Raw genomic sequence first — 27,857 nt, 5'->3', positions numbered from 1 at the left:
GAGAGAACAGAGAGAATGAAAGGAGAGAATGAAAGGAGAGAACAGAGAGAATAAAAGGAGAGAACAGAGAGAATAAAAGGAGAGGACAGAGAGAATGAAAGGAGAGGACAGAGAGAAAGAAAGGAGAGAATGAAAGGAGAGGACAGAGAGAATGAAAGGAGAGGACAGAGAGAATGAAAGGAGAGAACAGAGAGAATGAAAGGAGAGAACAGAGAGAATAAAAGGAGAGAACAGAGAGAATAAAAGGAGAGAACAGAGAGAATAAAAGGAGAGAACAGAGAGAATAAAAGGAGAGAACAGAGAGAATAAAAGGAGAGAACAGAGAGAATGAAAGGAGAGGACAGAGAGAATGAAAGGAGAGAACAGAGAGAATGAAAGGAGAGAACAGAGAGAATGAAAGGAGAGGACAGAGAGAATGAAAGGAGAGAACAGAGAGAATGAAAGGAGAGAACAGAGAGAATGAAAGGAGAGGACAGAGAGAATGAAAGGAGAACAGAGAGAATGAAAGGAGAGAACAGAGAGAATGAAAGGAGAGGACAGAGAGAATGAAAGGAGAACAGAGAGAATGAAAGGAGAGAACAGAGAGAATGAAAGGAGAGTGAGAGGTGAACTTACGTGGTTGTGTTGCTGTAGAATATTTGTCCTTTAAACTCATTAATGGTCACCGCCTGATGGGGAGACAGAGGGAGAGAATAAACACACTATGACCATCAGACTGTCCAACTCTCATAGGCCCATCAGACTGTCCAACTCTCTAATAGGCCCGTCAGACTGTCCAACTCTCATAGGCCCGTCAGACAGTCTAATAGGACCATCAATCAGACTGTCCAACTCTAATAGGACCGTCAGACTGTCCAACTCTAATAGGACCATCAGACTGTCCAACTCTCATAGGCCCGTCAGACTGTCCAACTCTCTAATGGGACCATCAGACTGTCCAACTCTCATAGGCCCGTCAGACTGTCCAACTCTCATAGGCCCGTCAGACAGTCTAATAGGACCATCAATCAGACTGTCCAACTCTAATAGGACCGTCAGACTGTCCAACTCTAATAGGAACATCAGACTGTCCAACTCTCATAGGCCCGTCAGACTGTCCAACTCTCTAATAGGACCATCAGACTGTCCAACTCTCATAGGCCCGTCAGACTGTCCAACTCTCATAGGACCATCAGACTGTCCAACTCTCATAGGACCATCAGACAGTCTATTAGGACCATCAATCAGACTGTCCAACTCTAATAGGACCATCAATCAGACTGTCCAACTCTCTAATAGGACCATCAATCAGACTGTCCAACTCTCTAATAGGACCATCAGACTGTCTAATAGGACCATCAATCAGACTGTCCAACTCTCTAATAGGACCATCAAACAGACTGTCCAACTCTCTAATGGGACCATCAGAGTGTCCAACTCTCTAATAGGACCATCAGACTGTCCAACTCTCTAATAGGACCATCAGACTGTCCAACTCTCTAATGGGACAATCAGACTCTCTAATAGGACCATCAGACTGTCCAACTCTCTAATAGGACCATCAGACTGTCTAATAGGACCATCAATCAGACTGTCCAACTCTCTAATAGGACCATCAGACTGTCCAACTCTCTAATGGGACCATCAATCAGACTGTCCAACTCTCTAATGGGACCGTCAGACTGTCTAACTCGCTAATAGGACCATCAATCAGAGTGTCCAATTATCTAGTAGGACCATCAATCAGACTGTCCAACTCTCTAATAGGACCATCAGACTGTCCAACTCTCTAATTGGACCATCAATCAGACTGTCCAACTCTCTAATTGGACCATCAATCAGACTGTCCAACTCTCTAATAGGACCATCAGATCGTCCAACTCTCTAATAGGACCATCAATCAGACTGTCCAACTCTAATAGGACCATCAATCAGACTGTCCAAATCTCTAATTGGACCATCAATCAGACTGTCCAACTCTCTAATAGGACCATCAGACTGTCCAACTCTCTAATAGGACCATCAGACTGTCTAATAGGACCATCAATCAGACTGTCCAACTCTCTAATAGGACCGTCAGACTGTCCAACTCTCTAATAGGACCATCAGACTGTCTAATAGGACCATGAATCAGACTGTCCAACTCTCTAATAGGACCATCAGATTGTCCAACTCTCTAATAGGACCATCAATCAGACTGTCCAACTCTAATAGGACCATCAGACTATCTAATAGGACCATCAATCAGACTGTCCAACTCTCATAGGACCATCAGACTATCTAATAGGACCATCAGACTGTCCAACTCTCTAATGGGACCATCAATCAGACTGTCCAACTCTCTAATAGGACCATCAATCAGACTGTCCAACTCTCATAGGACCATCAGACTGTCTAATAGGACCATCAGACTGTCCAACTCTCTAATAGGACCATCAAACAGACTGTCCAACTCTCTAATGGGACCATCAATCAGACTGTCCAACTCTCATAGGACCATCAGACTGTCTAATAGGACCATCAGACTGTCCAACTCTCTAATAGGACCATTAATCAGACTGTCCAACTCTCTAATAGGACCATCAATCAGACTGTCCAACTCTCTAATAGGACCATCAAACAGACTGTCCAACTCTCTAATAGGACCATCAATCAGACTGTCCAACTCTCTAATAGGACCATCAATCAGACTGTCCAACTCTCTAATGGGACCGTCAGACTGTCCAACTCTAATAGGACCATCAGACTGTCCAACTATCTAATAGGACCATCAGACTGTCCAACTCTCTAATAGGACCATCAGACTGTCCAACTCTCTAATAGGACCATCAGACTGTCCAACTCTCTAATAGGACCATCAGACTGTCCAACTCTCTAATAGGACCATCAGACTGTCCAACTCTCTAATAGGACCATCAGACTGTCCAACTCTCTAATATGATCATCAATCAGACTGTCCAACTCTCTAATTGGACCATCAATCAGACTGTCCAACTCTCTAATAGGACCATCAGACTGTCCAACTCTCTAATGGGACCATCAATCAGACTGTCCAACTCTCTAATAGGACCATCAATCAGACTGTCCAACTCTCTAATAGGACCATCAGACTGTCCAACTCTCTAATAGGACAATCAGACTGTCCAACTCTCTAATAGGACAATCAGACTGTCAAACTCTCTAATAGGACCATCAGACTGTCTAATAGGACCATCAATCAGACTGTCCAACTCTCTAATGGGACCATCAGACTGTCCAACTCTCTAATGGGACCATTAATCAGACTGTCTAATAGGACCATCAATCAGACTGTCCAATAGGACCATCAATCAGACTGTCCAACTCTCTAATAGGACCATCAATCAGACTGTCCAACTCTCTAATAGGACCATCAATCAGACTGTCCAACTCTCTAATGGGACCATCAGACTGTCCAACTCTCTAATAGGACCATCAGACTGTCCAACTCTCTAATGGGACCATCAGACTGTCTAATAGGACCATCAATCAGACTGTCCAACTCTCTAATAGGACCATCAATCAGACTGTCCAACTCTCTAATAGGACCATCAATCAGACTGTCCAACTCTCTAATAGGACCATCAGACTGTCCAACTCTCTAATAGGACCATCAATCAGACTGTCCAATAGTACCATCAATCAGACTGTCCAACTCTCTAATGGGACCATCAGACTGTCCAACTCTCTAATAGGACCATCAGACTGTCCAACTCTCTAATAGGACCATCAGACTGTCCAACTCTCATAGGACCGTCAGACTGTCCAACTCTCTAATAGGACCATCAGACTGTCCAACTCTCTAATAGGACCATCAGACTGTCCAACTCTCTAATAGGACCATCAGACTGTCCAACTCTCTAATAGGACCATCAGACTGTCTAATAGGACCATCAATCAGACTGTCCAACTCTCTAATAGGACCATCAATCAGACTGTCCAACTCTCTAATAGGACCATCAATCAGACTGTCCAACTCTCTAATAGGACCATCAGACTGTCCAACTCTCTAATAGGACCATCAATCAGACTGTCCAACTCTCTAATAGGACCATCAGACTGTCTAATAGGACCATCAATCAGACTGTCCAACTCTCTAATAGGACCATCAGACTGTCCAACTCTCTAATAGGACCATCAATCAGACTGTCCAACTCTCTAATAGGACCATCAATCAGACTGTCCAACTCTCTAATAGGACCATCAATCAGACTGTCCAACTCTCTAATAGGACCATCAGACTGTCCAACTCTCTAATAGGACCATCAGACTGTCCAACTCTCTAAACCAACAGACTGTCCAACTCTCTAATAGGACCATCAATCAGACTGTCCAACTCTCTAATAGGACCATCAGACTGTCCAACTCTCTAATAGGACCATCAGACTGTCCAACTCTCTAATAGGACCATCAGACTGTCCAACTCTCTAATGGGACCATCAGACTGTCCAACTCTCTAATAGGACCACCAGACTGTCTAGTAGGACCATCAATCAGACTGTCCAACTCTCTAATAGTACCATCAATCAGACTGTCCAACTCTCTAATAGGACCATCAATCAGACTGTCCAACTCTCTAATAGGACCATCAGACTGTCCAACTCTCTAATAGGACCATCAGACTGTCCAACTCTCTAATAGGACCATCAGACTGTCCAACTCTCTAATAGGACCATCAATCAGACTGTCTAATAGGACCATCAATCAGACTGTCCAACTCTCTAATAGGACCATCAATCAGACTGTCCAACTCTCTAATGGGGCCATTAATCAGACTGTCCAACTCTCTAATAGGACCATCAATCAGACTGTCCAACTCTCTAATAGGACCATCAGACTGTCCAACTCTCTAATAGGACCATCAATCAGACTGTCCAACTCTCTAATAGGACCATCAGATTGTCTAATAGGACCATCAATCAGACTGTCCAACTCTCTAATAGGACCATCAGACTGTCCAACTCTCTAATATGACCATCAATCAGACTGTCTAATAGGACCATCAATCAGACTGTCCAACTCTCTAATAGGACCATCAATCAGACTGTCCAACTCTCTAATAGGACCATCAATCAGACTGTCCAACTCTCTAATAGGACCATCAGACTGTCCAACTCTCTAATAGGACCATCAGACTGTCCAACTCTCTAATGGGACCATCAGACTGTCCAACTCTCTAATAGGACCATCAGACTGTCCAACTCTCTAATAGGACCATCAGACTGTCCAACTCTCTAATGGGACCATCAGACTGTCCAACTCTCTAATAGGACCACCAGACTGTCTAGTAGGACCATCAATCAGACTGTCCAACTCTCTAATAGGACCATCAATCAGACTGTCCAATAGGACCATCAATCAGACTGTCCAACTCTCTAATAGGACCATCAGACTGTCCAACTCTCTAATAGGACCATCAGACTGTCCAACTCTCTAATAGGACCATCAATCAGACTGTCCAACTCTCTAATAGGACCATCAGACTGTCTAATAGGACCATCAATCAGACTGTCCAACTCTCTAATGGGACCATCAGACTGTCCAACTCTCTAATGGGACCATCAATCAGACTGTCTAATAGGACCATCAATCAGACTGTCCAACTCTCTAATAGGACCATCAGACTGTCCAACTCTCTAATAGGACCATCAATCAGACTGTCCAACTCTCTAATAGGACCATCAATCAGACTGTCCAACTCTCTAATAGGACCATCAATCAGACTGTCCAACTCTCTAATAGGACCATCAATCAGACTGTCCAACTCTCTAATAGGACCATCAGACTGTCCAACTCTCTAATGGGACCATCAATCAGACTGTCCAACTCTCTAATAGGACCATCAATCAGACTGTCCAACTCTCTAATAGGACCATCAATCAGACTGTCCAACTCTCTAATAGGACCATCAATCAGACTGTCCAACTCTCTAATGGGACCATCAATCAGACTGTCTAATAGGACCATCAATCAGACTGTCCAACTCTCTAATAGGACCATCAATCAGACTGTCCAACTCTCTAATAGGACCATCAATCAGACTGTCCAACTCTCTAATAGGACCATCAGACTGTCCAACTCTCTAATAGGACCATCAGACTGTCCAACTCTCTAATAGGACCATCAATCAGACTGTCCAACTCTCTAATAGGACCATCAATCAGACTGTCCAACTCTAATAGGACCATCAATCAGACTGTCCAACTCTCTAATAGGACCATCAATCAGACTGTCCAACTCTCTAATAGGACCATCAATCAGACTGTCCAACTCTCTAATAGGACCATCAGACTGTCCAACTCTCTAATAGGACCATCAGACTGTCCAACTCTCTAATGGGACCATCAGACTGTCCAACTCTCTAATAGGACCATCAGACTGTCCAACTCTCTAATAGGACCATCAGACTGTCCAACTCTCTAATAGGACCATCAGACTGTCCAACTCTCTAATAGGACCATCAGACTGTCCAACTCTCTAATGGGACCATCAATCAGACTGTCCAACTCTCTAATAGGACCATCAATCAGACTGTCCAACTCTCTAATAGGACCATCAATCAGACTGTCTAATAGGACCATCAATCAGACTCTCTAATAGGACCATCAATCAGACTCTCTAATAGGACCATCAGACTGTCCAACTCTCTAATAGGACCATCAGACTGTCCAACTCTCTAATAGGACCATCAATCAGACTGTCCAACTCTCTAATAGGACCATCAGACTGTCCAACTCTCTAATAGGACCATCAGACTGTCCAACTCTCTAATGGGACCATCAGACTGTCCAACTCTCTAATGGGACCATCAGACTGTCCAACTCTCTAATGGGACCATCAATCAGACTGTCCAACTCTCTAATAGGACCATCAATCAGACTGTCCAACTCTCTAATAGGACCATCAGACTGTCCAACTCTCTAATATGACCGTCAGACTGTCCAACTCTCTAATAGGACCATCCATCAGACTGTCCAACTCTCTAATAGGACCATCAGACTGTCCAACTCTCTAATAGGACCATCAGACTGTCCAACTCTCTAATGGGACCATCAATCAGACTGTCCAACTCTCTAATAGGACAATCAGACTGTCCAACTCTCTAATAGGACCATCAGACTGTCCAACTCTCTAATATGACCGTCAGACTGTCCAACTCTCTAATAGGACCATCAATCAGACTGTCCAACTCTCTAATAGGACCATCAGACTGTCCAACTCTCTAATAGGACCATCAATCAGACTGTCCAACTCTCTAATAGGACCATCAGACTGTCCAACTCTCTAATAGGACCATCAGACTGTCTAATAGGGCCATCAATCAGACTGTCCAACTCTCTAATAGGACCATCAGACTGTCCAACTCTCTAATGGGACCATCAGACTGTCTAATAGGACCATCAATCAGACTGTCCAACTCTCTAATAGGACCATCAATCAGACTGTCCAACTCTCTAATAGGACAATCAATCAGACTGTCCAACTCTCTAATAGGACCATCAATCAGACTGTCCAACTCTCTAGTAGGACCATCAATCAGACTGTCCAATTATCTTAGAGGAGCATTACATGTAGACTCGGTTACTTCCAGTCCTCCCCCTTCCTCTTTCCCTCCCTCCCCCTCCTCTCTACCCCCCAACCCCTCCTACCCCCTCCCTCCTACCCCCCCAACCCTCCCTCCTACCTCTAGCCCGTAGCGGAAGATGCTGATCCATTTCAGCCATGACAACCAAGACAACATGGAGTTAAGGTTGACCAGGAACCCTCCAAACACCTAGAGAGAGAGAGAGAGAGAGAGAGAGAGAGAGAGAGAGAGAGAGAGAGAGACAGACAGAGGCAGACAGACAGAGAGGCAGACAGACAGACAGAGGGGCAGACAGACAGACAGAGAGGCAGACAGACAGACAGAGAGGCAGACAGACAGACAGAGAGGCAGACAGACAGAGAGGCAGACAGACAGAGAGGCAGACAGACAGAGAGGCAGACAGACAGAGAGGCAGACAGACAGAGAGGCAGACAGACAGAGAGGCAGACAGACAGAGAGGCAGACAGACAGAGAGGCAGACAGACAGAGAGGCAGACAGACAGAGAGGCAGACAGACAGAGAGGCAGACAGACAGAGAGAGAGAGAGACAGAGAGAGAGAGAGAGACAGAGAGAGAGACAGAGAGAGAGACAGAGAGACAGAGAGAGAGAGAGACATTGAGAGACAGACAGAGAGAGAGAGAGAGACAGAGTCAGAGAGAGACAGAGAGAGAGGACATGGAGTTAAGCTTGACCAGGAACCCTCCGAACACCTAGAGAGAGAGAGTTAGTGTGTGTCTGAGTGTTTGAGTGTGTTTGTGTGTCTCTCACCATCATGAAGACGAAAGGCAGGGCGATGAGGACGTTGGCCATAGCGAAGGAGGAGACAGAGGCTGAGACCAGGAACGCCAGACTGACCCCAGCTAGACTGACCAGGGACATCGTCAGTGTGAAGAGCAGGAATGCTGTGAAGGCTGGCTTCAGACCTGGTGGAGAGAGATTTACATTTTATCATAGGAAGTGTGTGTGTTCTGAACTGTGTGTGTGTGTGTGTATTCTGACCTGTGTGTGTGTGTATTCTGACCTGTGTGTGTGTGTATTCTGACCTGTGTGTGTGTGTGTGTGTATTCTGACCTGTGTGTGTGTGTGTTCTGACCTGTGTGTGTGTGTGTGTGTGTGTTCTGACCTGTGTGTTCTGACCTGTGTGTGTGTGTGTGTGTGTTCTGACCAGTGTGTGTGTGTGTGTGTGTATGTTTCATACCCATCATATAGTAGGCGATGGCTGAGAAGATGAGGATAGGTACAATGCGGTTGGGGATGAGGTCAGCGAATATCTTAGACAGGAAGTAGACAGATGTACGGTAGTACCCACTAGAGTTCTCATGGCTGAAACACACACAGAGAGAGTCAGAACACACACACAGAGAGAGAGAGAGAGTCAGAACACACACACAGAGAGAGAGAGAGAGTCAGAACACACACACAGAGAGAGAGAGTCAGAACACACACAGAGAGAGAGAGAGAGTCAGAACACACCGAGAGAGAGAGTCAGAACACACACACAGAGAGAGAGAGTCAGAACACCCAGAGAGAGAGATAGTCAGAACACACAGAGAGAGAGAGAGTCAGAACACACAGAGAGAGAGAGTCAGAACACACACACAGAGAGAGAGAGAGTCAGAACACACACAGAGAGAGAGAGAGAGTCAGAACACACACAGAGAGAGAGAGAGAGTCAGAACACACACACACAGAGAGAGAGAGTCAGAACACACAGAGAGAGAGAGTCAGAACACAGAGAGAGAGAGTCAGAACACAGAGAGAGAGAGTCAGAAAACACACAGAGAGAGAGAGTCAGAACACACACACAGAGAGAGAGAGTCAGAACACACACAGAGTCAGAACACACAGAGAGAGAGAGAGTCATAACAGAGAGAGAGAGAGAGAGTCAGAACACAGAGAGAGAGAGAGTCAGAACACAGAGAGAGAGAGAGAGTCAGAACACAGAGAGAGAGAGAGAGAGTCAGAACACACAGAGAGAGAGAGAGAGTCAGAACACACAGAGAGAGAGAGTCAGAACACACACAGAGAGAGAGTCAGAACACACACAGAGAGAGAGTCAGAACACACAGAGAGAGAGAGTCAGAACACACAGAGAGAGAGAGTCAGAACACACACAGAGAGAGAGTCAGAACACACACAGAGAGAGAGTCAGAACACACACAGAGAGAGAGTCAGAACACACACAGAGAGAGAGTCAGAACACACACAGAGAGAGAGTCAGAACACACACAGAGAGAGTCAGAACACACACAGAGAGAGACAAAACACACACAGAGAGAGAGACAGAACACACACAGAGAGAGACAAAACACACAGAGAGAGAGAGACAAAACACACACAGAGAGAGAGACAAAACACACAGAGAGAGAGAGACAAAACACACACAGAGAGAGCGAGTCAGAACACAGAGAGATAGCGAGTCAGAACACACAGAGAGAGAGAGAGTCAGAACACACAGAGAGAGAGAGAGTCAGAACACACACAGAGAGAGAGAGTCAGAACACACACAGAGAGAGAGAGTCAGAACACACACAGAGAGAGAGTCAGAACACACAAAGAGAGAGAGTCAGAACACACAAAGAGAGAGAGAGTCAGAACACACACAGAGAGAGAGTCAGAACACACACAGAGAGAGAGTCAGAACACACAGAGAGAGAGAGAGTCAGAACACACAGAGAGAGAGAGAGTCAGAACACACAGAGAGAGAGTCAGAACACACAGAGAGAGAGAGTCAGAACACACAGAGAGAGAGAGAGAGAGTCAGAACACACACAGAGAGTGAGAGAGAGTCAGAACACACAAAGAGAGAGAGTCAGAACACACAAAGAGAGAGAGTCAGAACACACAAAGAGAGAGAGTCAGAACACACAAAGAGAGAGAGTCAGAACACACACAGAGAGAGTCAGAACACACACAGAGAGAGTCAGAACACACACAGAGAGAGTCAGAACACACACAGAGAGAGTCAGAACACACACAGAGAGAGTCAGAACACACACAGAGAGAGTCAGAACACACACAGAGAGAGTCAGAACACAGAGAGAGAGAGACAAAACACACACAGAGAGAGAGAGTCAGAACACAGAGAGATAGAGAGTCAGAACACACACAGTCAGAACACACAGACAGAGAGAGAGAGTCAGAACACACAGAGAGAGAGAGAGAGAGTCAGAACACACACAGAGAGTCAGAACACACAGACAGAGAGAGAGAGTCAGAACACACAGAGAGAGAGAGAGTCAGAACACACACAGAGAGAGATAGTCAGAACACACACAGAGAGAGAGAGAGTCAGAACACACACAGAGAGAGATAGTCAGAACACACACAGAGAGAGAGTCAGAACACACAGAGAGAGAGAGTCAGAACACACAGAGAGAGAGAGAGTCAGAACACACAGAGAGAGAGAGTCAGAACACAGAGAGAGAGAGTCAGAACACAGAGAGAGAGAGAGAGAGAGTCAGAACACACACAGAGAGAGAGAGTCAGAACACACACAGAGAGAGAGTCAGAACACACAGAGAGAGAGTCAGAACACACAGAGAGAGAGAGAGTCAGAACACACACAGAGAGAGAGAGAGTCAGAACACACAGAGAGAGAGAGTCAGAACACACACAGAGAGAGACAAAACACACACAGACAGAGAGAGAGAGTCAGAACACACAGACAGAGAAAGAGAGTCAGAACACACACAGAGAGTCAGAACACACAGACAGAGAGAGAGAGTCAGAACACACAGAGAGAGAGAGAGTCAGAACACACACAGAGAGAGATAGTCAGAACACACACAGAGAGAGAGAGAGTCAGAACACACACAGAGAGAGATAGTCAGAACACACAGAGAGAGAGTCAGAACACAGAGAGAGAGAGAGAGAGTCAGAACACACAGAGAGAGAGAGAGAGTCAGAACACACAGAGAGAGAGAGAGTCAGAACACAGAGAGAGTCAGAACAGAGAGAGAGAGAGAGAGAGAGAGAGAGTCAGAACACAGAGAGAGAGAGAGAGAGAGTCAGAACACACACAGAGAGAGAGTCAGAACACACACAGAGAGAGAGAGTCAGAACACACACAGAGAGAGAGAGTCAGAACACACACAGAGAGAGAGAGTCAGAACACACAGAGAGAGAGAGAGTCAGAACACACACACAGAGAGAGTCAGAACACACACACAGAGAGAGAGAGTCAGAACACACACACACAGAGAGAGTCAGAACACACACACAGAGAGAGTCAGAACACAGAGAGAGAGAGTCAGAACACAGAGAGAGAGAGAGAGAGTCAGAACACAGAGAGAGAGAGAGAGAGAGTCAGAACACACAAAGAGAGAGAATCAGAACACACACAGAGAGAGAGTCAGAACACACAAAGAGAGAGAATCAGAACACATACAAACAGAAAGACTCACATGAACAGAGCTCTCTCATTGATGAAGAGTTCCACAGCTGAAAGATTCCCAAACACCATGTTGATGATGAGGAAAAAGAATGCTCCCATCCTGAGAGAGAGAGAGAATAAAGAATAGATACTGCTGCACTGTGAGACGGACAGACAGGACAGACAGGACAGACAGGACAGACAGACAGGACAGACAGGACAGACAGGACAGAACAGACAGGACAGACAGGACAGACAGGACAGACAGGACAGACAAGACAAGACAGACAGGACAGACAAGACAGGACAGACAGGACACACAGGACAGACAGGACACACAGGACAGACAGGACAGGACAGACAGGACAGGACAGACAGGACAGGACAGACAGGACAGACAGGACAGACAGGACAGACAGGACAGACAGGACAGACAGGACACACAGGACAGACAGGACACACAGGACAGACAAGACAGGACGGACAGACAGGACAGACAAGACAGGACGGACAGACAGGACAGACAGGACAGACAGGACAGACAGGACAGACAGGACAGACAGGACAGACAGGACAGACAGGACAGACAGGACAGGACAGACAGGACAGACAGGACAGACAGGACAGACAGGACAGACAGACAGGACAGACAGGACAGACCAGACAGCCAGGACAGACAGGACAGACAGGACAGACAGGACAGACAGGACAGACAGACAGGACAGACAGGACAGACAGGACAGGACAGGACAGACAGGACAGGACAGGACAGACAGGACAGACAGGACAGACAGGACAGACAGGACAGGACACACAGACAGACAGGACAGACAAGACAGGACAGACAGGACAGACAGGACAGACAGGACAGACAAGACAGGACAGACAGGACAGACAGACAGGACAGACAGGACAGACAAGACAAGACAGACAGGACAGACAGGACACACACCTGTTCTGTAGGGCTTCAGGTAGAGTCAGGGGGATCTGGTAGTAGATGAGGCCGACCAGCAGAGCAAAGAAGATGTTGAGGGCCAGCTGAGCGTACGATGTCTGGGGGTTCCTGAGAGAGTTCACCACCATACGACCACCAACTATCCTCATCTAGAGAACACACACACAGTATCCTCATCTAGAGAACACACACACAGTATCCTCATCTAGAGAACACACACACAGTATCCTCATCTAGAGAACACACACACAGTATCCTCATCTAGAGAACACACACACACACAGTATCGTCATCTAGAGAACACACACACACAGTATCCTCATCTAGAGAACACACATACACTATCCTCATCTAGAGAACACACACACACACAGTATCCTCATCTAGAGAACACACACACACAGTATCCTCATCTAGAGAACACACACACACAGTATCCTCATCTAGAGAACACACACACAGTATCCTCATCTAGAGAACACACACACACACAGTATCCTCATCTAGAGAACACACACACACACAGTATCCTCATCTAGAGAACACACACACACACAGTATCCTCATCTAGAGAACACACACACACACAGTATCCTCATCTAGAGAACACACACACACAGTATCCTCATCTAGAGAACACACACACACACAGTATCCTCATCTAGAGAACACACACACACAGTATCCTCATCTAGAGAACACACACACACACACACAGTATCCTCATCTAGAACACACACACACAGTATCCTCATCTAGAGAACACACACACACAGTATCCTCATCTAGAGAACACACACACACAGTATCCTCATCTAGAGAACACACACACACACACACACACAGTATCCTCATCTAGAGAACACACACACACACACAGTATCCTCATCTAGAGAACACACACACACAGTATCCTCATCTAGAGAACACACACACAGTATCCTCATCTAGAGAACACACACACAGTATCCTCATCTAGAGAACACACACACACAGTATCCTCATCTAGAGAACACACACACAGTATCCTCATCTAGAGAACACACACACACACACACAGTATCCTCATCTAGAGAACACACACACAGTATCCTCATCTAGAGAACACACACACAGTATCCTCATCTAGAGAACACACACACACACAGTATCCTCATCTAGAGAACACACACACAGTATCCTCATCTAGAGAACACACACACACACAGTATCCTCATCTAGAGAACACACACACAGTATCCTCATCTAGAGAACACACACACACAGTATCCTCATCTAGAGAACACACACACAGTATCCTCATCTAGAGAACACACACACACAGTATCCTCATCTAGAGAACACACACACACCCAGTATCCTCATCTAGAGAACACACACACACACACAGTATCCTCATCTAGAGAACACACACACACCCAATATCCTCATCTAGAGAACACACACACACACACACAGTATCCTCATCTAGAACACACACACACAGTATCCTCATCTAGAGAACACACACACAGTCACACAGTATCGTCATCTAGAGAACACACACACAGTATCCTCATCTAGAGAACACACACACAGTATCCTCATCTAGAGAACACACACACACACACACACACACACACAGTATCCTCATCTAGAGAACACACACACATTATCCTCATCTAGAGAACACACACACACACACACACAGTATCCTCATCTAGAGAACACACACACATTATCCTCATCTAGAGAACACACACACACATTATCCTCATCTAGAGAACACACACACACACAGTATCCTCATCTAGAGAACACACACACAGTCACACAGTATCGTCATCTAGAGAACACACACACAGTATCCTCATCTAGAGAACACACACACAGTATCCTCATCTAGAGAACACACACACACACACACACACACACACACACACACAGTATCCTCATCTAGAGAACACACACACATTATCCTCATCTAGAGAACACACACACACACAGTATCCTCATCTAGAGAACACACACACATTATCCTCATCTAGAGAACACACACACACATTATCCTCATCTAGAGAACACACACACACACAGTATCCTCATCTAGAGAACACACACACAGTCACACAGTATCGTCATCTAGAGAACACACACACACACACACACACACAGTATCCTCATCTAGAGAACACACACACATTATCCTCATCTAGAGAACACACACACACACACACACACACAGTATCCTCATCTAGAGAACACACACACACACACACACACAGTATCCTCATCTAGAGAACACACACACACAGTATCCTCATCTAGAGAACACACACACAGTATCCTCATCTAGAGAACACACACACAGTATCCTCATCTAGAGAACACACACACAGTATCCTCATCTAGAGAACACACACACACACACACACACACACACACACAGTATCCTCATCTAGAGAACACACACACACACACACACACAGTATCCTCATCTAGAGAACACACACACACACACACAGTATCCTCATCTAGAGAACACACACACACACAGTATCCTCATCTAGAGAACACACACACATTATCCTCATCTAGAGAACACACACACACACACACACACACACAGTATCCTCATCTAGAGAACACACACACATTATCCTCATCTAGAGAACACACACACACACACACAGTATCCTCATCTAGAGAACACACACACACACACACACACACACACACACACACACACACACACACACACAGTATCCTCATCTAGAGAACACACACACACACAGTCACACAGTATCCTCCTCTTTAAGTTTACAACTTAATGATAAACTCAGAGCACACAAACAAACACTCCATAATAACTCAACTCTAACAGTTCGAGAACTCTCAACTCTAACAGTTCGAGAACTCTCAACTCTAACAGTTCGAGAACTCTCAACTCTAACAGTTCGAGAACTCTCAACTCTAACAGTTCGAGAACTCTCAACTCTAACAGTTCGAGAACTCTCAACTCTAACAGTTCGAGAACTCTCAACTCTAACAGTTCGAGAACTCTCAACTCTAACAGTTCGAGAACTCTCAACTCTAACAGTTCGAGAACTCTCAACTCTAACAGTTCGAGAACTCTCAACTCTAACAGTTCGAGAACTCTCAACTCTAACAGTTCGAGAACTCTCTAACTCTAACAGTTCGAGAACTCTCAACTCTAACAGTTCGAGAACTCTCAACTCTAACAGTTCGAGAACTCTCAACTCTAACAGTTCGAGAACTCTCAACTCTAACAGTTCGAGAACTCTCAACTCTAACAGTTCGAGAACTCTCAACTCTAACAGTTCGAGAACTCTCAACTCTAACAGTTCGAGAACTCTCAACTCTAACAGTTCGAGAACTCTCAACTCTAACAGTTCGAGAACTCTCAACTCTAACAGTTCGAGAACTCTCAACTCTAACAGTTCGAGAACTCTCAACTCTAACAGTTCGAGAACTCTCAACTCTAACAGTTCGAGAACTCTCAACTCTAACAGTTCGAGAACTCTCAACTCTAACAGTTCGAGAACTCTCAACTCTAACAGTTCGAGAACTCTCAACTCTAACAGTTCGAGAACTCTCAACTCTAACAGTTCGAGAACTCTCAACTCTAACAGTTCGAGAACTCTCAACTCTAACAGTTCGAGAACTCTCAACTCTAACAGTTCGAGAACTCTCAACTCTAACAGTTCGAGAACTCTCAACTCTAACAGTTCGAGAACTCTCAACTCTAACAGTTCGAGAACTCTCAACTCTAACAGTTCGAGAACTCTCAACTCTAACAGTTCGAGAACTCTCAACTCTAACAGTTCGAGAACTCTCAACTCTAACAGTTCGAGAACTCTCAACTCTAACAGTTCGAGAACTCTCAACTCTAACAGTTCGAGAACTCTCAACTCTAACAGTTCGAGAACTCTCAACTCTAACAGTTCGAGAACTCTCAACTCTAACAGTTCGAGAACTCTCAACTCTAACAGTTCGAGAACTCTCAACTCTAACAGTTCGAGAACTCTCAACTCTAACAGTTCGAGAACTCTCAACTCTAACAGTTCGGAACTCTCAACTCTAACAGTTCGGGAACTCTCAACTCTAACAGTTCGGGAACTCTCAACTCTAACAGTTCGGGAACTCTCAACTCTAACAGTTCGGAACTCTCAACTCTAACAGTTCGGAACTCTCAACTCTAACAGTTCGGGAACTCTCAACTCTAACAGTTCGAGAACTCTCAACTCTAACAGTTCGAGAACTCTCAACTCTAACAGTTCGAGAACTCTCAACTCTAACAGTTCGAGAACTCTCAACTCTAACAGTTCGAGAACTCTCAACTCTAACAGTTCGAGAACTCTCAACTCTAACAGTTCGAGAACTCTCAACTCTAACAGTTCGAGAACTCTCAACTCTAACAGTTCGAGAACTCTCAACTCTAACAGTTCGAGAACTCTCAACTCTAACAGTTCGACTCTCAACTCTAACAGTTCGAGAACTCTCAACTCTAACAGTTCGAGAACTCTCAACTCTAACAGTTCGAGAACTCTCAACTCTAACAGTTCGGGAACTCTCAACTCTAACAGTTCTGGAACTCTCAACTCTAACAGTTCTGGAACTCTCAACTCTAACAGTTCGGGAACTCTCAACTCTAACAGTTCGGAACTCTCAACTCTAACAGTTCTGGAACGCTCAGCTATACAGTTCTAGAATCTTTCACTCTGTAGTTCTGGAACTCTCGCTGTGAGGGTTCAGACAGAGCTCAGTGATTAGCTGACCTGGTACCAGAAGGAGGTGACGAAGTCTGCCTTCTGGCCCTGACCAGCGACCCCTCCCTCCAGACCCTGGGTCAAATGGTCCAGCTCCTCCACCACCCACTGGTACGGAGTTGACTGTCTGTAGCTCACTGCCAGAAGGTTGCTGTTGTCACAGTTCTTCTTATCATCTAGAGAGGAGAGGTTAGGGTCAGCAGAGGTTAGGGTCTGTAGAGGTTACGGTCTGTAGAGGTTAGAGTCTGTAGAGGTTAGAGTCTGTAGAGGTTAGGGTCTGTAGGGGTTAGAGTCTGTAGAGGTTAGGGTCTGTAGGGGTTAGAGTCTGTAGGGGTTAGGGTCTGTAGGGGTTAGGGTCTGTAGGGGTTAGGGTCTATAGAGGTTATGATGGTCTATAGAGGATATTAGGGTCTGTAAGGGTTAGGGTCTGTAGGGGTTAGGGTCTGTAGGGGTTAGGGTCTGTAGGGGTTAGGGTCTGTAGGGGTTAGGGTCTATAGGGGTTAGGGTCTATAGGGGTTAGGGTCTATAGGGGTTAGGGTCTGTAGGGGTTAGGGTCTGTAGGGGTTAGGGTCTGTAGGGGTTAGGGTCTGTAGGGTCTGTAGGGGTTAGGGTCTGTAGGGGTTAGGGTCTGTAGGGGTTAGGGTCTGTAGAGGTTAGGGTCTGTAGGGGTTAGGGTCTGTAGAGGTTAGGGTCTGTAGAGGTTAGGGTCTGTAGGGGTTAGGGTCTGTAGAGGTTAGGGTCTGTAGGGGTTATTATGGTCTATAGAGGATATTAGGGTCTATAGAGGTTAGGGTCTGTAAGGGTTAGGGTCTGTAGGGGTTATTATGGTCTATAGAGGATATTAGGGTCTGTAGGGGTTAGGGTCTATAGGGGTTAGGGTCTATAGGGGTTAGGGTCTGTAGAGGTGTGTGTAGAGGTGTGTGTAGAGGTGTGTGTAGAGGTGTGTGTGTGTGTGTGTAGAGGTGTGTGTAGAGGTGTGTGTGTGTGTGTGTAGAGGTGTGTGTGTGTGTGTGTGTAGAGGTGTGTGTGTGTGTGTGTGTAGAGGTGTGTGTAGAGGTGTGTGTGTAGAGGTGTGTGTAGAGGTGTGTGTGTGTGTGTGTGTGTGTGTGTACCATAGTTAAATGTAGTGATGTCTAGTGTAGACTGAGCCTCTCCGTTGGTGACGTCGAGGAAGAAGTCAGAGGGGTTGTTGAACGGCTCACAGTGATACCCTGCAACACAACAACAACAACAACACCAACAACAACAACAGTGATACCCTGCAACACAACAACAGCACTGATACACTGCAACACAACAACAACAACAGTGATACCCTGCAACACAACAACAACACAACAACAACAGTGATACCCTGCAACACAACAACAACAACAACACAACAACAACAGCAGTGATACCCTGCAACACAACAACAACAACAGCACTGATACCCTGCAACACAACAACAACAGTGATACCCTGCAACACAACAACAACAGTGATACCCTGCAACACAACAACAACAACAACAACAGTGATACCCTGCAACACAACAACAGTGATACCCTGCAACACAACAACAACAACAGTGATACCCTGCAACACATCAACAACAACAACAACAGTGATACCCTGCAACACAACAACAACAACAGTGATACCCTGCAACACAACAACAACAGTGATACCCTGCAACACAACAACAACAACACCCTGCAACACAACAACAACAACAGTGATACCCTGCAACACATCAACAACAACAAGTGATACCCTGCAACACAACAAAAACAACAGTGATACCCTGCAACACAACAACAACAACAACACAACAACAGTGATACCCTGCAACACAACAACAACAACAGTGATACCCTGCAACACAACAACAACACCCTGCAACACAACAACAACAACACCCTGCAACACAACAACACCCTGCAACACAACAACAACAACAGTGATACCCTGCAACACAACAACAACAACAACAGTGATACCCTGCAACACATCAACAACAACAAGTGATACCCTGCAACACAACAACAGTGATACCCTGCAACACAACAACAGTGATACCCTGCAACAACAACAAGTGATACCCTGCAACACAACAACAGTGATACCCTGCAACACAACAACAACAGTGATACCCTGCAACACAACAACAACAACACCCTGCAACACAACAACAACAACAGTGATACCCTGCAACACATCAACAACAACAACAAGTGATACCCTGCAACACAACAACAACAACAACACAACAACAACAACAGTGATACCCTGCAACACAACAACAACGTGATACCCTGCAACACAACAACAACAACAACAACAATGATACCCTGCAACACAACAACAACAACAACAGTGATACCCTGCAACACAACAACAACAACACCCTGCAACACAACAACAACAACAGTGATACCCTGCAACACAACAACAACAACACCCTGCAACACAACAACAACAACAGTGATACCCTGCAACACAACAACAACAACAACAAGTGATACCCTGCAACACAACAACAACAACAACGTGATACCCTGCAACACAACAACAACAACAACAACAGTGATACCCTGCAACACAACAACAACAACACCCTGCAACACAACAACAACAACAGTGATACCCTGCAACACAACAACAACACCCTGCAACACAACAACAACAACAGTGATACCCTGCAACACAACAACAACAACAACAAGTGATACCCTGCAACACAACAACAACAACAACAACAATGATACCCTGCAACACAACAACAACAACAACAACAACAACAGTGATACCCTGCAACAACAACAAGTGATACCCTGCAACACAACAACAGTGATACCCTGCAACACAACAACAACAGTGATACCCTGCAACACAACAACAACAGTGATACCCTGCAACACAACAACAACAGTGATACCCTGCAACACAACAACAACAACACCCTGCAACACAACAACAACAACACCCTGCAACACAACAACAACAGTGATACCCTGCAACACATCAACAACAACAACAAGTGATACCCTGCAACACAACAACAACAACAACACAACAACAACAACAACGTGATACCCTGCAACACAACAACAACAACGTGATACCCTGCAACACAACAACAACAACAACAGTGATACCCTGCAACACAACAACAACAACACCCTGCAACACAACAACAACAACACCCTGCAACACAACAACAACAACACCCTGCAACACAACAACAACAACACCCTGCAACACAACAACAACAACACCCTGCAACACAACAACAACAACACCCTGCAACACAACAACAACAACAGTGATACCCTGCAACACAACAACAACAAGTGATACCCTGCAACACAACAACAACAACAAGTGATACCCTGCAACACAACAACAACAACAGTGATACCCTGCAACACAACAACAGTGATACCCTGCAACAACAACAAGTGATACCCTGCAACACAACAACAACAACAGTGATACCCTGCAACACAACAACAACAACAGTGATACCCCGCAACACAACAACAACAACAGTGATACCCTGCAACACAACAACAACAACAGTGATACCCTGCAACACAACAACAACAACAGTGATACCCTGCAACACATCAACAACAACAACAAGTGATACCCTGCAACACAACAACAACAACAACAATGATACCCTCCAACACAACAACAACAACAACAACAACAGTGATACCGTGCAACACATCAACAACAACAACAAGTGATACCCTGCAACACAACAACAACAACAACAACAATGATACCCTGCAACACAACAACAACAACAGTGATACCCTGCAACAACAACAAGTGATACCCTGCAACACAACAACAACAACAGTGATACCCTGCAACACAACAACAACAACAGTGATACCCTGCAACACAACAACAACAACAGTGATACCCTGCAACACAACAACAACAACAGTGATACCCTGCAACACAACAACAACAACAGTGATACCCTGCAACACAACAACAACAACAGTGATACCCTGCAACACAACAACAACAACAGTGATACCCTGCAACACAACAACAACAACAGTGATACCCTGCAACACATCAACAACAACAACAAGTGATACCCTGCAACACAACAACAACAACAACAATGATACCCTGCAACACAACAACAACAACAGTGATACCCTGCAACACAACAACAGTGATACCCTGCAACACAACAACAGTGATACCCTGCAACACAACAACAGTGATACCCTGCAACAACAACAACAGTGATACCCTGCAACAACAACGTGATACCCTGCAACAACAACAAGTGATACCCTGCAACAACAACAGTGATACCCTGCAACACAACAACAACAACACCCTGCAACACAACAACAACAACACCCTGCAACACAACAACAACAACAACAAGTGATACCCTGCAACACAACAACAACAACAACAACAACAATGATACCCTGCAACACAACAACAACAACACCCTGCAACACAACAACAGTGATACCCTGCAACAACAACAAGTGATACCCTGCAACACAACAACAACAGTGATACCCTGCAACACAACAACAACAGTGATACCCTGCAACACAACAACAACAACACCCTGCAACACAACAACAACAGTGATACCCTGCAACACATCAACAACAAGTGATACCCTGCAACACAACAACAACAACAACACAACAACAACAACAGTGATACCCTGCAACACAACAACAACGTGATACCCTGCAACACAACAACAACAACAACAACAGTGATACCCTGCAACACAACAACAACAACAACAACAGTGATACCCTGCAACACAACAACAACAACACCCTGCAACACAACAACAACAACAACAGTGATACCCTGCAACACAACAACAACAACACCCTGCAACACAACAACAACAAGTGATACCCTGCAACACAACAACAACAACAACAACAATGATACCCTGCAACACAACAACAACAACAACAACAGTGATACCCTGCAACAACAACAAGTGATACCCTGCAACAACAACAAGTGATACCCTGCAACACAACAACAGTGATACCCTGCAACACAACAACAACAGTGATACCCTGCAACACAACAACAACAGTGATACCCTGAAACACAACAACAACAACACCCTGCAACACAACAACAACAAAACCCTGCAACACAACAACAACAGTGATACCCTGCAACACATCAACAACAACAACAAGTGATACCCTGCAACACAACAACAACAACAACACAACAACAACAACAGTGATACCCTGCAACACAACAACAACAACGTGATACCCTGCAACACAACAACAACAACAGTGATACCCTGCAACACAACAACAACAACACCCTGCAACACAACAACAACAACACCCTGCAACACAACAACAACAACACCCTGCAACACAACAACAACAACACCCTGCAACACAACAACAACAACACCCTGCAACACAACAACAACAACAGTGATACCCTGCAACACAACAACAACAAGTGATACCCTGCAACACAACAACAACAACAACAACAATGATACCCTGCAACACAACAACAACAACAACAGTGATACCCTGCAACACAACAACAACAACACCCTGCAACACAACAACAACAACAGTGATACCCTGCAACACAACAACAACAACACCCTGCAACACAACAGCAACAACAGTGATACCCTGCAACACAACAACAACAACAACAAGTGATACCCTGCAACACAACAACAACAACAACGTGATACCCTGCAACACAACAACAACAACAACAACAGTGATACCCTGCAACACAACAACAACAACACCCTGCAACACAACAACAACAACAACAGTGATACCCTGCAACACAACAACAACAACACCCTGCAACACAACAACAACAACAGTGATACCCTGCAACACAACAACAACAACAACAAGTGATACCCTGCAACACAACAACAACAACAACAACAATGATACCCTGCAACACAACAACAACAACAACAACAACAGTGATACCCTGCAACAACAACAAGTGATACCCTGCAACAACAACAAGTGATACCCTGCAACACAACAACAGTGATACCCTGCAACACAACAACAACAGTGATACCCTGCAACACAACAACAACAGTGATACCCTGCAACACAACAACAACAGTGATACCCTGCAACACAACAACAACAGTGATACCCTGCAACACAACAACAACAGTGATACCCTGCAACACAACAACAACAACACCCTGCAACACAACAACAACAACACCCTGCAACACAACAACAACAGTGATACCCTGCAACACATCAACAACAACAACAAGTGATACCCTGCAACACAACAACAACAACAACACAACAACAACAACAACGTGATACCCTGCAACACAACAACAACAACGTGATACCCTGCAACACAACAACAACAACAACAGTGATACCCTGCAACACAACAACAACAACACCCTGCAACACAACAACAACAACACCCTGCAACACAACAACAACAACACCCTGCAACACAACAACAACAACACCCTGCAACACAACAACAACAACACCCTGCAACACAACAACAACAACAGTGATACCCTGCAACACAACAACAACAACAAGTGATACCCTGCAACACAACAACAACAACAACAACAACAATGATACCCTGCAACACAACAACAACAACAGTGATACCCTGCAACACAACAACAGTGATACCCTGCAACAACAACGTGATACCCTGCAACACAACAACAACAACAGTGATACCCTGCAACACAACAACAACAACAGTGATACCCTGCAACACAACAACAACAACAGTGATACCCTGCAACACAACAACAACAACAGTGATACCCTGCAACACAACAACAACAACAGTGATACCCTGCAACACAACAACAACAACAGTGATACCCTGCAACACAACAACAACAAGTGATACCCTGCAACACAACAACAACAACAACAATGATACCCTGCAACACAACAACAACAACAACAACAACATTGATACCCTGCAACACATCAACAACAACAACAAGTGATACCCTGCAACACAACAACAACTACAACAACAATGATACCCTGCAACACAACAACAACAACAGTGATACCCTGCAACAACAACAAGTGATACCCTGCAACACAACAACAACAACAGTGATACCCTGCAACACAACAACAACAACAGTGATACCCTGCAACAACAACAAGTGATACCCTGCAACACAACAACAACAACAACAGTGATACCCTGCAACACAACAACAACAACAGTGATACCCTGCAACACAACAACAACAACAGTGATACCCTGCAACACAACAACAACAACAGTGATACCCTGCAACACATCAACAACAACAACAAGTGATACCCTGCAACACAACAACAACAACAACAATGATACCCTGCAACACAACAACAACAACAGTGATACCCTGCAACACAACAACAGTGATACCCTGCAACACAACAACAGTGATACCCTGCAACACAACAACAGTGATACCCTGCAACAACAACAACAGTGATACCCTGCAACAACAACGTGATACCCTGCAACAACAACAAGTGATACCCTGCAACAACAACAGTGATACCCTGCAACACAACAACAACAACACCCTGCAACACAACAACAACAACACCCTGCAACACAACAACAACAACAACAACAACAAGTGATACCCTGCAACACAACAACAACAACAACAACAACAATGATACCCTGCAACACAACAACAACAACACCCTGCAACACAACAACAGTGATACCCTGCAACAACAACAAGTGATACCCTGCAACACAACAACAGTGATACCCTGCAACACAACAACAGTGATACCCTGCAACACAACAACAGTGATACCCTGCAACACAACAACAACAGTGATACCCTGCAACACAACAACAACAGTGATACCCTGCAACACAACAACAACAACACCCTGCAACACAACAACAACAACACCCTGCAACACAACAACAACAACAGTGATACCCTGCAACACATCAACAACAGTGATACCCTGCAACACAACAACAACAACACCCTGCAACACAACAACAACAACAGTGATACCCTGCAACACATCAACAACAACAACAAGTGATACCCTGCAACACAACAACAACAACAACAACAATGATACCCTGCAACACAACAACAACAACAGTGATAACCTGCAACACAACAACAGTGATACCCTGCAACACAACAACAACAACAGTGATACCCTGCAACACAACAACAACAGTGATACCCTGCAACACAACAACAACAACACCCTGCAACACAACAACAACAACACCCTGCAACACAACAACAACAGTGATACCCTGCAACACATCAACAACAGTGATACCCTGCAACACAACAACAACAACACCCTGCAACACAACAACAACAACAGTGATACCCTGCAACACATCAACAACAACAACAAGTGATACCCTGCAACACAACAACAACAACAACAACAATGATACCCTGCAACACAACAACAACAACAGTGATACCCTGCAACACAACAACAACAACAGTGATACCCTGCAACACAACAACAACAGTGATACCCTGCAACACAACAACAACAACACCCTGCAACACAACAACAACAACACCCTGCAACACAACAACAACAGTGATACCCTGCAACACAACAACAACAACACCCTGCAACACAACAACAACAACAGTGATACCCTGCAACACATCAACAACAACAACAAGTGATACCCTGCAACACAACAACAACAACAACAACAATGATACCCTGCAACACAACAACAACAACAGTGATACCCTGCAACACAACAACAGTGATACCCTGCAACACAACAACAACAACAGTGATACCCTGCAACACAACAACAACAACAGTGATACCCTGCAACACAACAACAACAACAGTGATACCCTGCAACACAACAACAACAGTGATACCCTGCAACACAACAACAACAACAGTGATACCCTGCAACACAACAACAACAACAGTGATACCCTGCAACACAACAACAACAACAGTGATACCCTGCAACACAACAACAACAACAGTGATACCCTGCAACACATCAACAACAACAACAAGTGATACCCTGCAACACAACAACAACAACAACACAACAACAACAACAGTGATACCCTGCAACACAACAACAACAACGTGATACCCTGCAACACAACAACAACGATACCCGCAACACAACAACAACGACACCCTGCAACACAACAACAACAACACCCTGCAACACAACAACAACAACACCCTGCAACACAACAACAACAACACCCTGCAACACAACAACAACAACACCCTGCAACACAACAACAACAACACCCTGCAACACAACAACAACAACACCCTGCAACACAACAACAACAACACCCTGCAACACAACAACAACACCCTGCAACACAACAACAACAACAAGTGATACCCTGCAACACAACAACAACAACAAGTGATACCCTGCAACACAACAACAACAACAACAACAATGATACCCTGCAACACAACAACAACAACAACAATGATACCCTGCAACACAACAACAACAACAACAAGTGATACCCTGCAACACAACAACAACAACAAGTGATACCCTGCAACACAACAACAACAACAGTGATACCCTGCAACACAACAACAGTGATACCCTGCAACAACAACAAGTGATACCCTGCAACACAACAACAACAACAGTGATACCCTGCAACACAACAACAACAACAGTGATACCCTGCAACACAACAACAACAACAGTGATACCCTGCAACACAACAACAACAACAGTGATACCCTGCAACACAACAACAACAACAGTGATACCCTGCAACACAACAACAACAACAGTGATACCCTGCAACACAACAACAACAACAGTGATACCCTGCAACACAACAACAACAACAGTGATACCCTGCAACACAACAACAACAACAGTGATACCCTGCAACACATCAACAACAACAACAGTGATACCCTGCAACACATCAACAACAACAACAAGTGATACCCTGCAACACAACAACAACAACAACAATGATACCCTGCAACACAACAACAGTGATACCCTGCAACAACAACAAGTGATACCCTGCAACAACAACAGTGATACCCTGCAACACAACAACAACAGTGATACCCTGCAACACAACAACAACAACACCCTGCAACAACAAC

At 44.9% G+C, this 27,857-nt stretch overlaps 1 pseudogene; it reads right to left on the bottom strand.

The window, feature by feature from the left end:
- Positions 1 to 27,857, bottom strand: part of LOC135535366 (broad substrate specificity ATP-binding cassette transporter ABCG2-like) — a 52,034-nt pseudogene that overhangs the window by 5,234 nt on the left and 18,943 nt on the right.

Source organism: Oncorhynchus masou, unplaced genomic scaffold (genome assembly GCF_036934945.1).
Source record: "Oncorhynchus masou masou isolate Uvic2021 unplaced genomic scaffold, UVic_Omas_1.1 unplaced_scaffold_486, whole genome shotgun sequence".
Lineage (NCBI taxonomy): Eukaryota > Metazoa > Chordata > Actinopteri > Salmoniformes > Salmonidae > Oncorhynchus > Oncorhynchus masou.
This window is presented reverse-complemented; position numbering and strand designations above follow the sequence as displayed.